The sequence below is a fragment of the Narcine bancroftii genome, chromosome 9 (genome assembly GCF_036971445.1).
Source record: "Narcine bancroftii isolate sNarBan1 chromosome 9, sNarBan1.hap1, whole genome shotgun sequence".
In the NCBI taxonomy this organism is placed as follows: Eukaryota; Metazoa; Chordata; class Chondrichthyes; order Torpediniformes; family Narcinidae; genus Narcine; species Narcine bancroftii.
In genome coordinates this window covers 47,083,391-47,099,897 of record NC_091477.1, presented here as the reverse complement: position 1 = coordinate 47,099,897, position 16,507 = coordinate 47,083,391, and the positions used below count along the sequence as shown (strand labels likewise).

General features: G+C 42.9%; 1 protein-coding gene and 1 long non-coding RNA gene across 9 annotated transcripts in view; both read right to left on the bottom strand.

Annotated features, from left to right (window-relative positions):
• The window catches only part of ebf1a (EBF transcription factor 1a), a 570,155-nt gene that overhangs the window by 528,465 nt on the left and 25,183 nt on the right, over positions 1–16,507 (bottom strand). The window lies entirely within an intron of this gene.
• Positions 753–16,470, bottom strand: LOC138743502 (uncharacterized). The gene is made up of 2 exons (XR_011344937.1): positions 16,380–16,470; positions 753–976 (listed from the first exon to the last, which is right to left on the bottom strand). It is a non-coding gene; the product is annotated as an uncharacterized lncRNA (long non-coding RNA).

Here is a 16,507-nt window from a genome sequence, read left to right as displayed (position 1 = left end):
TCAAGGGAAAACAAAAAAAAAACTATATCGCTCATAGAAAGATGGAGAAAAAAAAATCCTGTCACGACCCTGCCCTCAAGATTAACATTCAATTTCCAAAGACCGCAGAGTAACTCGCACGAGGCTAAGCTATGGGGGCTTATGCAGGCTCCTCCTTTTAAAGGGCACTGACGCCATATATATATATATATATATATATATATAGGTGTGTGTGTGTGTGTGTGTGTGTGTGTGTGTGTGTGTGTGTGTGTGTGAGAGAAAGAGAGATCAAGTCATGAACACATGATTAACTCTAACCCTAATGAACAACTCATGAGAAACACCCTTTACTTCTGAGTGCTGAATCTATTTCCAATTTCAAGTGAAATAGTGAGGCCCAACTGTGAGGGAAGGCTGGATGAATGGGTAGTGGACAAGAATGGATAACGTAGTGAGGTAAAGATAAGCATGTGGAGCATAGACACAGGCATGAAGCTGATGTTACCCTCCCACATATTCAAATCAACTTAATTTGTTTATTTATTTTGCACCCTTGATATTTTTCAGCCTTGCCAGTTGTGCTAAACCAAACATCCAAGCTCCAGATTCATTGTTAAAAACAACTGGCGAGCTGGGGGTTGGATTGTAGACGTGTTACTTTCTTTTTCAATTCCCCCTCTGGTTGCTGAGAGGAGTACAGATGGTTCCAATTTGAAAACTAACAGTTTCCCTTATCCCCAAGTGTTAAAGAAAATAATCCACAAGCAGAACTCTTTCCTGAGACTAGCAGCAAAAGTCAGCTTGCTGATACAATTTAAATCTTTCATTTAAGTTCCAAAACAACACAGAGGGAAATCTTGTTTAAATTAACTGACGTGTAGCTTTCTCCCTCTCAGAAAAGCTCATGCTCAGGTCCCAAAAGAGTGAACCTTTCCAGATCCGTGTTCTGACTCTCATCCACCATACGGCACAGAATTAATCCAGTTCTTGTCCCCTTCTGCAAGAAAAGGAACTGCATTCATAGAGCACCTCTACTCTTCAAAGCACTGTGCAGGAGGCAAGTTCAAGGGAACAACTAGAAGTTAGAGAGTCATATAGCATGGAAATAGGCCTTCAACCCATCAAGTCTGTACTGACCATCAACCACCCATCCTACCCAAACCCATTTTGTTCTCTAAATGTTCCCATCACCCACCCTCCCCAAGTTTACCCTTTCACACCAGGAGAAATTCACTGTGGGCATAAACTGAGGGACCGGCACTTTTCTTGGTGGGGGCGGGGGGTGGGAATGTGGGAGGAAACTGGAGCGCTCAGAGGAAACCAATGCAGTCATAGGAAAAATGTGACAAGCTCTACGCAGACTGCACACAGGCTCAAGATTGAACCTGGATCTTGGACGGTAGAGAGGCAGAGGCTCTGTCCACTGAGCCAGTTACAGTGCATGATTTTTTTCAGAAGCGAATCCTACAAAAAGCATGGAAAGTTATTTTTTAAAAAAACAATAGAGCAGGGTAGAAGGCCCTTCCAGTCCATGCCACCCAATTACACCCAATTAACCTACCAAACCCAGAGCCCCCAATGAAATCCCACACACATCACCTGGTCGGTGGCACTGTATTGTTGCGCTAAACCGCTATGTTAACCATGACTGATACAGCAACATGGCAGCATTGGACAAGGGACAGTCCAGATATTACAAAATGCACTTAAAATACTTGCCCAGACTGCTCGACAACATCAGCCGAATCCATAATTACCATCAGCAGACAGAGGAAGAAGGCACAAACAAGCATCTACACTTGCATGTTCCTTTCTTCATATGGAAATATGTTATCATTCCTGCATCACTGCTAGATACAAATCCTGGAACTTCTTTCCCCAACAACACCGTGAGAGGCCCTTACTGACAAATATTGCTGTAAATCAAAAAGGCAATACACCATGGCATTTTCAAGGGACCTGCAGCTGACGTGGACTTTTTACCCCCTCCATAAATCTTCATCCGCGAAGCCAAGCCAAAGAAAGAAAAGAAATACTGGCATTGTCAATAAAGTCTCAAGCTCAACAGTTTCCCATTTTTGTCTTCTTATTTGGTCATGGGATCTTTAATCCCTGCCTGAAAGAGCATTCAATACAGGACCAGAATTAGGCCATTCAGCCTATTGAGTCTACTCAGCCATTTGAATTGTCGCCATTGTATTTTTCCTCCCAACCCCATTCTCTTGCCTACTCCCCCTGACTAATCAAGAACCTATCAACCTCTGCTTTCAATCTACCCAATGACTTGGCCGGCCTACACACATTTACCTACACCCTCTGGCGGAAAACATTTATCCTCATCTCTGTTCTCCAAACATATCCTTTTATTTGAAGACTCTGTCCTCTGGTCCTAGACTCTCCTTCTTGTACAGCACCAGAATACTTTGGGATAAACACTGCTTTGTCTGTATCCATAGGATTTATTGCTGCTTTATCCAAATACCTAGCCCAGGTGGCTGCCCCTTTTCTACATTCTAAGCAGGATCAGGCTCCTTCCCTCACAGGAGGGCCCAGCATGCAGAATCATGCACCTAATTCATCTACTGTCCCAACCCTCCCTCATCTACATGAGCATCCAGTCCTGCAATCCTTTGATTTTGTAAAAATTAAAAAGAAATTGCAATGGCTGGAAACAGAAAACCAAATAGAAAATGCTCCAAAGACTCAGCAAGTTTAATGACACAGCATGATAGAGGGCTCTTCCAGCCCACGAAACCCATGCCACCCAATTAATCTAAACCCCACGTGAACAAACTCCTTGCAGACAGTGGCGGATTCGAACCCAGGTCGCTAGTGCTGTGACTGCATTGCGCTAACCACTGCACTAACCATGCCACCAAAGTTGGATGACATCTGTGGAAAGGGAAACAAATTTATGGGTCTGTGACCTGTGTGACTACTGAGTTTTCCAGTATTTTCTGCTTTTGCCTAGATGCTGTCATTCTTATCCTTGTAGATTCATAAAACACAGATACTATCCCTTCAGCCCGTCAATTCATGCTGATCTTTTTACCCATCTACACAAATCTAATTTGACCACATTACGGCTGTATCTTTCCAAGTCTTGTCTATTTAAATGCTTGTCTAAATGCATCTGAAATCAGATTGCATCTGATTTCATCACTTGCTTTGGCTGCGAGTTCCAGATATCAACTGCTCTCTGTGTAAAAATAACTTTCCCCTCAAATCCCCTGAAAAACACTCTCCCACTGCTCTCAATATCCCTGCAAATGGGAAAAAGGATTCTGATCATCTCCTCTTAAAATCTGTCAGGTTGCCCCTCAGCCTCCTTCGCTCCAGGGAAAATAAGCCCAGCCTCTCCAATGTCTCCCCATAACTAAAGTCCCCCAATCCAGGCAACATCCTGGTGAATCCAGTACAGCCATATCATTCCTTTTGTGTGACAACCAGATCCACACGCAATACTTCAGGTGCAGCCTAACTAGTGTTTTGTGAACATAGAACATCACAGCGCAGCATAAGCCCTTAAGCCCACAATGTTGTGCCGACCTACTCCACAACAACGTAATCTTACCCCATCTCATCCTGATAACCCTCTATTTTTCTTACATCCATGTGCCTATCTAAGAGCCTTTTCAATGTTCCTATTGTACCACCTTCCAACACCACCCCCGGCAATTCTTTCCAGGCACACATCACTCTCTGTGTAAAATAAAGTACTTCTGACATCTCCCCTCAACTTTCCCCTATCACATCAAACAGGTGTCCTCTTGTATTTACTATCATTTCCCTGGGAAAAAGGTGCTGGCTATCCACCCCATCTCAGCCATTCATAATCTTACAGACCTCATCCTCCATCGCTCCAAAGAGAAGAGCCCCAGCTCTGTCAACTTTGCTTCAGATGACATGTTCTCCAATCCAGGCAACATCCTGGTAAATCTGCACTGCCCCCCTCTCCAAAGCATCTACATCCTTCCTGTAATGAGACAATCAGAGCTAAACACAATACTCCAAGTGTGGTCTCACCAAAATTTTTATAGAGCTGTAAAATAAAGACACAATTGTTATGCTTCCCCATGCACCACCCAATCTACCTATGTTGCTAACTTCAGGAAACTCTCCACCTAAACCCTATGCCCCCTCAGTTCATCAACATTCCTTTGCACTCAACCATTCACTGTCCACCTCCAATTCCTATTAATTTCATGGCTTCCAAATCACTCCAAGCCTCTCAACAATCTAAATATCTCCACCATCCATGAACTGTCCAGGATGACCTACAGTGACCAACGTGATTTTTCATCTGGAAACTATCAGTGGCGATACCTTTGGATGGTAATTGTGAACTTTTCAGTCGCTCTGTCTCCTTTCCCACTTTCCCCATTTCCTTTTCCTTGGACAATCCCTCAGGTTTGAGGAGGACTTACTTCCACTCTCGTTCCTCGGGCTCTGAGGTGGTTAATTGGGACACCTTTAACACAGGTCCCTAAAACCATCCACACATGGTCTCTGATCCCACTGTGACCCAGCCTTATGCTTTGGTTGACAACTCTTGTGGTGGGCCCCAAGATCTTCAGGGCAAGTTGACACCCTAACACCAGTTTATGCTACAAAGCGATCGCTAAACAAAAGAGGTAAGGAAAGGACAGTGATGTCCTCAGAGTCATGATCGAAAAGTCTAGCCTTCATCATCTGGTTCCTCAGAAGGGAAATGGCTACCAAAGCCCAGGTAAACTCACCCCTTTCAGAAAAGTGGAGGAAATAAAGAAAAATATTTCAATGTTCTTTGCCAGGCAAAATGAGTGCAGATTTTTTTGCGCCAATAAAATGGCAAATTCTTTTCACATTCAGAGCAGCAAAAAGGCTTTATGATAGTATAAATGTGCATTTAAAATCTATAAAAAGTCTGTTTAAGAGCCCCAAACTCAGCTTCCAGAGTTCACTCAGCAAGTTAAGGTATAGATGAGATAGCAAGATGTCGCTACCTCAAAAAGGAAACATAATTCTTCAAGATCTGTACATCACACCTCAAATCGGCTCCTTATCACTAAATATAACATTATAACCATTTGAAAGCAAATCACCACGTTAATTCACTCTAGGAATTGTTTTTATCTGCAACGACCTCTGAATCAATATTAGAAATCTTCCTTTTTAAAAAAAACTCAGAAGGACTTTTGTTATTTATTTCCAGTTTTTGCCCAAATCACACTAAGTGAAGATATTTTAAATGGAGCACTCATCCAAGCATATGCCCCTAATCAGTTCCTCGAATTCCAGAGCAGACTTTGTCTATGCATTTCACTCTGAAGGAACACTGCAGCTGGAGTTGTGGATTGCAACAGTGGCTGTAGTCAAACAGCCGTACTCCCCAAAAGCATCATCCAAGCCTACAAGGTTCACATGTCAAGACTGAACTACCGCAAAGGTAAGGCTTTAGTTTCAACGTACGACAATACTGTCTTTTTGGTGGAAATATTCAGGTTCATCAACATCTCGACTGACACAGTGTTGTAATTTGCCCTCATATTCCAAACTGCAAACAAACTAATCTCAACCTGAGCCCTCATCAAAATTACTACAGCTGTTAGTCCATTAACAGGGTCACCATACTGCCAGTTTAATTTGCACTTTGCACACAATATCAAGGCTTTCGGAGGCAGTGCAGGTCATGCTATGCTGATACATATTAATTATGCAGCACAGTTGGTATTCATGGACCCATTAAAACATAGTGATACCTATAACACTTCATATAATGTCTCACATCAGTTCTCCACTTGAGTATGCATGTTACATTTTCAATCTGAGGTAAAGGGCCTCTTTGCAACACACATACAGAAACTCAGCAGGTCATGCAACATCCATGGAAAGTAAAAGGCAATTAATGTTTCAGGGCCCGAGGTTTCTTTGCAGTTAATAAAGTCTCACTGATTCGCACAGACAGAATATCCAGAATTTGATGACCCTGCACTGTGTAACTGCTTTTCTCTACACACCCTCCATTTGGTCTTTGTAACGCTATATTCTGCACTCTTTTGACTAATCGTAACGCTATACACTGCACTTTTGCTTTATCATCACACTCTCTGCTGTACTTAAGTACGAGTTGACTTGCCTGGAATACATGCAAAACAATGCTTTTCAGTCAACATACAATGAATATGATCCCGCACGTTCTCTCACAATGAGTGCGAACTGCAGAAAGGCAACAGACAACATTTAAGCCAACAGTGACATTCCTCCAGATAGAAAAGCCTGCTGCCAGTCTATCCACAGCCATACATCATGATAAGATTTGCAATGGCATCCAGTACCCAGATTCATCAGGGACAAGAAAATAATTAATTTTAAAAATCTGCAGTCCTCCCAGATCTGGAGAGGTGTTATTCAAACAAAGCCACAATAAAGTGTAAACATTGCTGATTAGAACCTACCATTTCTGCAGAGTGAGAATTTAAACCAATTAGTCAAAACATTCTTACCCTTCCCCCACCTTCTCAGACCTGACAGGAAGGAAAGATCAGCTCATTGACTGCCATGCAGGTCTCTCAATTAACCTGATTAATTCAACAAGTAGCTCTCATGAATGACACCTTATCTAAAATAGAAGGAAAAGGAACTTCCTTCCCCTTCCGACATGTAGGCCACTCTTGGTCTGCCTAGTGCAGCTAATAGCCTTCTGGGAGAGGGGCAGCAGCTGATTGGACTTGTAATCTGCAGGGTATTGGCATCTGACCTGCCCAGGTGGCATCAGATGAGCTGCAAGTGAAAAATTGCAACCAGTGGACAATTCCAAGCACTTTGTTTTTTAACCCTCTCCCTTGCTTTCTCTGATCCCTCCATCCACATTCCTCCTTCTCCTTTCCGTCCTGTCTTCTCCACCTGCCTGTCACCCACACCTTCCCTCTTCCAGCTCCCCATATAACCATGTAACCCTTCCCATCATTCCATGATCTATTGTCCTCAGCCTTCTGCCCCTTCCTCCTTTACCTCCTAGCTTCTTTCCCTTTTTCTAACTCTGCCCCTCTCCCACCCACCTGCCCCTTCTCACCCGCCAGCTCATGCTCCCCTCACCCTTTTATTATGGTGTCTGCCCTTTTACTTCCTGCTGTGATGAAGGATTTCACCCTGAAACATTCACCATCACCTTCAGCAGATGCTGCCTGACCATCTGTTTCTCCAGCATGTTGTGTGTTGTGCTAGTTTTCCAGCATCAGCAGTTTATCTTGTTGGCCTCCAAACACCTCTCGTTAGGATGCCGGAAGCAACCCGGCCTGTTGCAAAAAGGACAAACCACTTCCCAATCATGTTTGGTTTCATGATGGCTGTCATTGTGATATGGGTTGTCAGTTGGGTGATGTGGGTTGACTGGTTGGATGATGTGGGTTGTTTGTGGTTAGGTCGAGCGGTCAGTGGTTGGAAGCGGTGACTAGTGGAGTGCCACAAGTATCTGTTCTGGGACACCTTCTCTTTGTGGATTTCAATGCGGATAAGTATGAGGTGATGTATTTTGGAAGGTCAAACCAGAAGGCTGAGTACAGGGTTAATTGTCAGTTACTTAAGAACGTGGATGAACAGAGGGACCATGGGGTTCAAATCCATACATCTATCAGGGTCATTGCACAGGTTGATAGGATAGTTAAGAAGGCCTATGGGATGGTGGGCTTCATTAATAGGGGGATTGAGTTCAGGAGTAGAGAGGTCATGTTGCAACTCGACAAATCTCTGGTGAGACCACACAGAGTGTTGTGTTCAATTCAGATCACCTCATTACAGGAAGGATGTAGAAGCTATGGAGAGGGTGCAGAGGAGATTTATCAAGATGTTGCCTGGATTGAGAAGCAAATCTTATGAGGTAGAACTGGGACTTTTTTCTTTGTAGGGTAGAATGATGAGAGGAGACTTCAGAGAGGTCTTCAAGATTATGAGAGGCAAAGATAGGGTGGACAGCCAGCACCTGTTTCCTAAGGCAGGATCAGCAAACACCAGAAGACATACGTACAAAGTTAGAGGAGATATCAGGGTTTTTTTTTTTTTTGGTTTTTTTTTTTTTACACAGAGTGTTGTGGGAGCCTGGAATGCCTTGCCAGGGATGGTGGTGGAGGCTGAAACATTAGGGGCATTTAAAAGACTCTTAGTCAGACATGTGGATGAACAAAAAATAGAGGGTTACGGGGTAGGTGGGTTTAGTACTTTTTTTTTAATATATGGGCCAACACCACATTGAGGGCCAAAGGGCCTGTACTGTGCTGCAGTGTTCTATGTTGTTCTATGTTACAGAGTCAGGGATGGGTGTATAAAACCAGAAAAGGTTACAGTGACAATGAGGGACATAGGCACTAGTGGGGATTACAATGACAATGGGATGTGTAGGGATAGGAGACCATCTCTCAATCCATTAGTTCTCCACAGTGTTCTCGGGAATTCTGTCCTCGAGGGTGATGAGGCCCAGATCACTGGGAGAATTTAAAGAGGAGGGAGGTAAATGTTTGAAGGATTTTAACCAGAGAGTAGTGCATCTGTGGAATTCATTGTCGCCGATGGCTGCAGAGGCCAAGTCACTGGGTGTATTTAAGAGGGAGGTACATAGATCTTGATTATGAAGGGAATCAAGTGAATGGTGGGAGGACTTGATGAGCTGAATGACCTAATTTGACTCCCATATCTTAAGTTTGACTCTGGTCTGTTGAGGCCTGCTGAAGGCTTATCAAACAGGAAGCTGACACCCCTCTCTCACATATCCCTTCCTGCACCCCACATTGTGCATCAACTTTGAGAGAGGCCCTGAATATGTATAAAGTGCAAACAATATGAACAAGGATAATTGGTTACTAATGACCTTTTGTGTCCATTTCAGTAGTAGATTCAGTTAAATTCAATCAACAAGATTTAAGAAGTGCTACTCCCAGACAAAAACATGTGGTAAGACAACAGATGACATGTATCAACAGATAACATGTATATGAAAAGGGTAAAACTAACAAACCCACACTTTTACAGGTATACCCCACATTATGAAGCTAGAGCGTTTCTGAGAAAACATTCGTAAAGTGAAGACCCATTGACTATTATTAGAGGCAGTTTTCGAAAAGTAAAAATCTATTATAATTTCTTCATAAAAGCCAGCACGGGTTTCTTCGTATAAGCAAATTTTTGTAATTCGAGTATTTGTAAAGCCTGTATTATAAACTAGTCATTCCCAACAACTCTAAACGTGTTTTAATCCTTTCAAAGTGACTACTGCTATGGAAGTTTTGAGACTGGGTCAAAAGCCATTTACTGCCGAGCTTTCATGCTCCCACTTCGGAATGAGCATATCTTCAATTCCTCTTCCACACTTCCTCACTGTTTCCAATTTAATCTGAGTTGCAAGCATGCTTTGCAATTCATGAAACCAAGATGTTTCAGGATGCATATTAACTTCTCTTGTGGTCCACCAGCAGTTGGACATCAAATATGATTTTTTTTTTAAAAGAATAAAGAGCTCAGTTAACCCAAGTGAGCTGGGGGAGAGAAAAACACATTTCTTATCGCTTCAAACCATATTCTAGTATGTCAAGGGAGATCTTCCCAGTACCTCCAGGGTTACATCTTTGCCATCCATGACCTCCAGAGGAGGTGTCCCACTTAAGGCTACCCAGGGGAGACAATTTACTGAGATTGTGTCTGCAGAAATTCAGGTTTAATTTCCTCCCAGAGCAATGTCTTTACTCACTGTAAGAATGTTGGAGATGAACGAACAAGGGGTGGGGAGTTCAAGTGGCCCTGGACCCTGTATTAAGATGGAAAGGCAGGGATCATGAGAATGGGCAAGTGGATTGGTCAATGGCAACCCATGGCTTCCACAATGGTGAATCATCGTCCAATCAGTCAAGGCAATTACACCCACCACAGTCCAATGGCCAATGACCTCCCAGCTAATGAATACACGAGAACCATGAGCCAGTAATACTTTCAGGAGAGAAGGAAACTCACCAAAGAGAAGGAAGAGTCAGGGAGCTTCAGGGAGAAGAAAAATAAGGCCACTATTCATTAGTGATGGAAACTTAACTGAGATAATCCCTCTCTCTACCCAGTGGCATCATCTATCAAGAGCAGCAATGGCTCTCTAGATCAGAAGAGACCATAGTATTACGCTAAACAGAGATCAACCAAACTACCATCACCTCAGTTATGTCTAATGCTGAAGGAAAATGCAATACTACAAGTCGATGGCTCAAGAGCCAGGGCACAAGTTGAAGGAGTGAAGTGCTAATCCTGTGTGTTTTCCAGGGTAACAGCAGAAACGTCAGCTCTTTTCTTCCATACATGAAGATGATACCAGAACATGGCAATACTTTACGGGCTGTTCCTGCCAGATCCTCTGCTGACTTGCATCACAATTGATCCACTCTCTTACATCTCCAATACCACTGCAATAATAATGTTTATTTTTTTATACCTTCTCCATGGATTGTCACCTAATCATGGTGGAGAAGCTTGTGTGGTCCTGAAATCCCGAGGGCGATGCTACCTGGGGATGTGCTCCTAGTAGGGTTGTCCATGGCGGTAAGGTCAAGGGTGCAGACCCTGACAAAGAACAATCTAACCAAGTCCTAAGCGGTGGAACAGGCGGACAAAGTCACTCTGAACTCAATGGCTGTGAAGCAGATGAAGGCTGCATCAAATCCATCAGCTCCGCAGATGAAAGCTACATCAAATCCATCAGCTGCAATTCTCATAGTTTCCATGCCGTTGGAGTTATTTGATTGATTTGTGAAGTATTGTGTGCAACATTAAGTATACATTAAACAAATACATGGACAGAATCTTCGCTCTGTGAATCAACGGATCGAAGGTCATCATCCTCGACCCCGAGGGACAGCCACGACGATGATGATTTTCATACATGTTGTACCATATTCATGAGTACTGAAAAAGCCTTACTTGCTGCAGCCAAACAGGCACTTATAAAGAAGAACTAAGTGACAATAAATACATAATATACCAGTAGATATAAATATTCTGTTATACAAGTCCAAAAAAAGTGACTTTGCAATTGTGCAGACAGTCCTTTTGTGGTGTCAGAGCAGTCCCTAATTAGTGTAACAAGGGGAAGTACAGGAGTCTGACAACTGTTGGGAAGAAACTATTCTTGAATCGATAGGTGTTAGACTCAAGCTTCTGTACCTTCTATCTGAAGGTAACAGTGAGAAGAGGTTGTGTCCAGGGTGATGGGAGTCCTTTATGATGTTGGCTGCCTTCTTGAGGCAGCGTCTCACATGAATGTCTGCAATAGATGGGAGATATGATGGGGTTGAAAACAGAGCTGTAATCAATGACCAATAGCTTGACTCAGGTGTTTCTGTGATCAAAGGGTGGTCAACATTATTTTTATTTCACTACCTGCTGTAGTTAAGTATGGGTTGACTTGCTTAGATGGCATGCTGTATCTTGGTACAGGCAAGATTAAACAATTCAATTCACTTGTGGTAAAACAAGAGAAAATCAGCCGAGCTTCCTGTCCCGGGTCTGCACACCAACCTTGGAGCAAGGGTCGACAGGTCAATTGTTGAGGGTGAAGAATGGACCCAGCGTCCCACAGAATGGGATATCCTTCCCTTAACACACTTGGACATGGAAGACATGCCTTGTCAGTGGAGCATTTCAGTGATGAGCACTGGTTTCAGCTTGTTGAGGAAGGACCATTAGTGGAGTGAAAATATGACTTCATAATAAACCCAAAAAAACTGAACACACGAACTTCATTGTATTTTTAGTTTGGCAATTAGGTTCATTTGTTTAGTAACTGTCCTGGTTCCAGCCAATCCTTCTGGAGCCTCTAAAGGAAGCTTAATTAATAAAAGAGCCAATTGCTGATTCTCCAGCATAAAAATTAGCACAACTAATGCTAATTGCCTGCAAATAAACAAATTAATAAACCTCCAGAACTGTAATGTATCAGTGTAAAATAGCAAAGGTTTATTTTTGAATCTATAACCTCTCCCAAACCCAACGCAAAGCCAAACAGCTCACTTTCATCTCCTGAAGGTTCAAAATTTTCCAGGGATAGGTTTCCATCAGCAAAGCCCTCCCAAATGTCAAAGAGTCCTGTATGAATCTGAAGAACCCCTTCTGTGATGTTCTGGGGTTTCCAACAAACACAACAACTTCCTTTGGTCAAGTGATGAATCTGGTCAGTGGGGTGCTCTCCCCTTGATACTCACTGACTTCAATTTAACCAGGGCTATTTCACAGCATACGCATGAAATGCTACTGAATGCCAAGGGTGGTCAATCTCACCTCACCTACTGAGCAACCCACAGGTTGCCAGACTTCAGGATTAACCTGGAAACTTCAGGGATTGAAGATGAATCTCTAGTGCTGAGGAATAATGATGGAGACACGAAGTTATGGAACTGTCTTCATTTTCATTGAACAGCTTCGTTTCTTAATTATAGAAGCAGTGGAAATAGTACAAATAGTTGTCTTAAAGTTGTGTGATCCAGGAGACCGGCGGGAATACTTCAACCATGAGTTTGCAATACAATTATAGCCTTTCATTTGTGGTAGAGAATATCCGATGCCAGATATTCCTCAACCAAATTCAAACTACTTAAAATTGGACTGTCTTTTGCACAGGAAACTCAAGGTCAAAAGCTAAAAGGAAACCTGATATGTTCAGTGTTGCAAAATCCCTCATCCCTTTCCATACAATCCAAACAATGGGAAAAGAATTTCACAAGTTCAAAGAAAATAGAAAAAGATTCCCACTTGTTCCTACGCAATCCCATTCCTCTATTTAGTTCCCAGTCTTCTATTCCCTTTCGTATCTCGTCTTCACCATCCCCCATCCCCCCCCAACGCCTTCCCCCACCACCAATTATTTTACCATCTAACTACTAACTTGCCAGCTGACATTTCTTTTGGACACAAAAAAGATACTGGAGCCCTGGGTGAAATCCATGAAGTCACAGCAAGAATGGGCAAACTGCACACAGACAGCACAGGTCAAAATCAAAATCTGCAAGTGTAAGACAACAGAACTACCTACTGCACCAGAGAAAAAGGAAACAAAAGTGGACTTTTTCTTTTCCCATCTTTTAATATGTTCAACAAAATGAAACACAAGCAGGGAATGAGATCACAGGCACTGTTGACAAGGTTATATGACTAAACATCAGTGGTCCCCGTGCTGGCAGCTTTTATCATATTCTTGGTGACCAAACAGCCACAATATCAACAGCCTTCGGCATGCAACCACCCCTAGCTTGGTAGCTTTACTTGAAGCCGGGAATAGGTTAATTATCCCACAGGGACAGGACATATCAGGAACAAAGGATGTTCCCAAATTCAAAACAGGTAACCAGTCCAAATACACAGAGCCTACTGGAACACACACACATCCCCACCCACCCACACATATGAACATGTGCACTTATATTCAAACAAACATGGACACTTACACATACGCATTTACACACACACACGCATATTCACACAAGCATGAACATGTACACAAACACATGCACTCACATCAAAAGGCACACATGCATGCATTAACACACAAATGTGCTCACATAATCATTGGTACATATACACCCCAAAACACACACAAACATATATCCACACATGCATGCAGACCACGTGATGTTGTTTGCAAAAATATTTTTCCACTTCTTTTCATCTATCATGACCTATTGGCAAAAATTGGACCTGAGGTTACTGACGATGCAATGGTTCTTTGGTTTGGAAAAAGTTTCCAAGACAAAATGCTAGACAAAGAGATTTACGAACACTTTGGAACAATGGAGAGTGATTATTTGCTCACAAAACATCAAAAATAGCTTTATAAATGGTAGGTGTCCACCCCAAAGAATGAACAAGGTAATAACAAAACTTCATCAGTATTTGTATATCAAGGAGTTCTGCCATGACCCTTCTACTCCCAGTTGTTTAAGAAAGCGCTTTAAAATTAAATGTTGATTTAAGATCCACCATAGGCAGATGATAAGGTGAATCACACCTGTCTACATCATCGAGCCACAATGACGAGAGGGAACCAGATGCCTTTAAACAATACACACTGTTAGACATCTAATTAAAACGAAATTGTCCTGGATTGCTGCTCCTGGATAGCATGTCCTCATTCTCCAGTGGAATCTGGACATGATGTGGGCAATTCAGTAGAAATGCTACCTAAGGGAATAGCTCAACAAAGGATAACAAACTCATGCAAGATTCTATCTCCATGTGACATACAACCCTTCTATTCCACTCTCCCTGCAATCTAATACTTTCTATGTTCACTCTATGTATTGTGCTCTTTGCACAGTGGTATGAATGTTATACACAACTGGTTAGTCTGCTCACAGAAGAATCCTTCTCACATACTAGGTGGTTTGTGACAAAGAAATTATCTACGTAAGGTTCTGCAGGAGATGCGACCAAAACCTTGAGACAAGACCTTCCAAGAGAAGGGGAAACAAATATTCCACGGAGGGTAGTGTATCTTGAACAGGTGATGTCCAGGTGTTTATGATTTTCACAGCCAAACGATGGGATTCTTTGGGCAACTAGTGGAGCAGCCTCACAGCTCCAGTGACCCCGGTTCCAAACCAACCTCCCGTGGTGTCTTCATGCTCTCCCTGTATCCACGAGGGTTTCCACTGGATTCTCTAGTCTCTCTCCACATCCCAAAGAGACTGGTTTGGTGGGTGAATAGTAGAATTGGCAGGGATTTTATGGGAATGTGAAGAGAATATAAATGGGATGAGCGTAAACAACTGTTTGATGGTCAGCACAGACTTAGGGAAGTTGCATGCAGTATGACTCTAACACAGATCATTGTGTACCAATATCCCGTGTGTATACTATGTGCTCCCCAGAGTTTCATCCCAAGCCACTCAGTAATCAGAACCATAAGAGTCTCAGCATTTCCCCTGCCCCAAGCACTTAAGCAAGAATATCAATGATATGTCACAGTATCAGGGAGTCAGACAACACAGAAGCAGGTCAGTTGGCCCACCATGTACATTCCAACCATGAAGTTACCATCTCTCCCAATCCTGCGTGCTCTGTGACCTTCTGTGCCTGGGCAATTCAAATGCTCACCTGCATATTTCTTGTCTAAGCTATAAGAGAGTTTGAATAGGGTTGGGCTTTATTCCTTGGAGCACAGAAGTACACAAAATCATGAGAGAAACAGATCAGGGGGATGCAGAGAGTATTTTGCCCAGAGCAAGGGAAACAGGACCCAGAGGGCATAGGCTTAAGTATGAAAGATTTAACAGGTACCTGAGGGATAACTTTTTTTTTATACACACAGAGGGTGGTGGGTGTATGGAACAGGCTGCTGGAGGAGGAGGTTGAGGCAGGTTAAGAAACATTTGGACTGATACATGGACAAGATGGGTTTGGAGGGATATGGGCCAAATGTAGGCAAATGGGAATAATGTGGGTGGGACACTTTGGTCAGAATGGGCAAGTTGGGCTGAAGGGCCTGGTCACGTTGTATTACTTTATGTTCTGAGCGTCTCGGCCTCCATCACCAGCTAGGCTCAAGATTCCCCCCTCCCTTTGGGTAAAAAAAAGTTCTCACATCCCTTCTAAATCTTCTTCCCCTCACCTTAAACCTATCCCTTCTTGCAAATGAAACCTCTGAAATGGGGGGAATGTTTCCCACTAACTACCATATCACATGACTTTGCACAACCTTGTGAGGTTGCCCCTCAGCCTCCTCTGCTGCTCCAGGGAAAACAATCCCAATTTATTCAGTTTCTCCTCGTGCCTCAAACACTTCATCCTGGTGAATGAACCTCTCCATCAGTACCAATCACTTCTTTCCTATAGTGTGATGACCAGAACTGCCCACAGTAATCCCTGTGTTTCATGACCTCCTTTCCCTTCTATTCTATCTCCCAGCTAATCAAGACTGGTATCCTACATGCCTTCTTCACCTCTCAAACCAAAAGCTAAAAAACCTCAATTTTTTTTTGCTCTGTTCTAATATCAAAGGTACCCCATCCCAGATCTGCTTCACTGCCATGATCATGTGACAGGTTTTTGAAGCCTCCCAAGGTCAAAAAGAACACCAGTACTGTGTGATGGAACTAGCTTTGTTTGCCTGTAAACTTAACTTGGGAGAGAAATTACAAACTGAGGAATTTTAACCTACTTGATGCGACACTTCCAGTAATTTTAATCATGATGAACCATTGTGATTATGGAGTTCGATGGCATGAACACAGGCCCTTCAGCCCCTTTTGCCTGCATTTGGCCCATATCCCCCTGATCCTATCCAATCACCTATTGTCCCCACCTTGACCACTTCCTCTGGCAGCTTGTTCTATATACCCACCACCCTCTGTGCAAAGAAGGCGCTCCATGGTCTTTTTTATAAATCTTCCCCCTCTCACCTTGTTCATTTTTAATAAAGCCTTTCTCTGAACTTAATATAACAAATTCATTAATCCTGCAAACCTGAGCAGGTCCAAACCAGATCCTTCCAGCTGACTAAGGAAGGCAGTGGCATCAGGTCACAATG